This window comes from Buceros rhinoceros, unplaced genomic scaffold (genome assembly GCF_000710305.1).
Source record: "Buceros rhinoceros silvestris isolate BGI_N320 unplaced genomic scaffold, ASM71030v1 scaffold28043, whole genome shotgun sequence".
In the NCBI taxonomy this organism is placed as follows: Eukaryota; Metazoa; Chordata; class Aves; order Bucerotiformes; family Bucerotidae; genus Buceros; species Buceros rhinoceros.
The window spans coordinates 19575-20200 of record NW_010402274.1 but is presented as its reverse complement, the minus strand read 5'-3'; positions in this window follow the sequence as shown (position 1 = coordinate 20200).

Sequence of the window (626 nt, the reverse complement as noted above, 5' to 3'; positions counted from 1 at the left end):
TTCGTGGCGCCGCTGCGGGGGGGGGGGGGGGGCCCTGCCTCTCCCCATCCTGCCGCCGGCTCCACAAACCGAGCCCAGTGCCCGTGTAGGGGGACCTTAGCAAAAATAAGGGGAAAAAACCCTATATTTCCTGCCTGGCTGGTGTCCCCCGGGCTGGCTGATAGATGGTGGCACTGGGGAAAGAACCCAACCACAGCAGCTAGAAGAGGGGGCGTTTATTTTTTATTTCCATTTTATTTTTCCAGTAACCCTCATGTGAGAGTTTTTTTTTTTCTCCACATGCTGCAAGCTCAAGAAATGAGTAAGCCCCTTTGGATGAGCAAAGGGGTTTCTCCGTGTGTTCTCAAAGCGGGGAAAAAGCAGACTCAGACTGTTCACATGAGTCATTTTGGATTGCGCTGCCTGGCTGATACAGAGGATTGCAGCAGTGCCTGCGCGGCCAGAAAGTGTTTTGCGGGAAGAGGATAGTGAGGGGAGACGAGGGCAATGGGTGCGATGTGGAAATAGCAGAAAATCGCTTTATTTCGCTAAGCAGTGGGTGCAGCCGTAGGAAACGGTGCTGCTGGAGCTTCCCCTGGTGCCTGCTGCAGAGGGGACCTGGGCTGGGGTGTACTGGGATGCTCCTG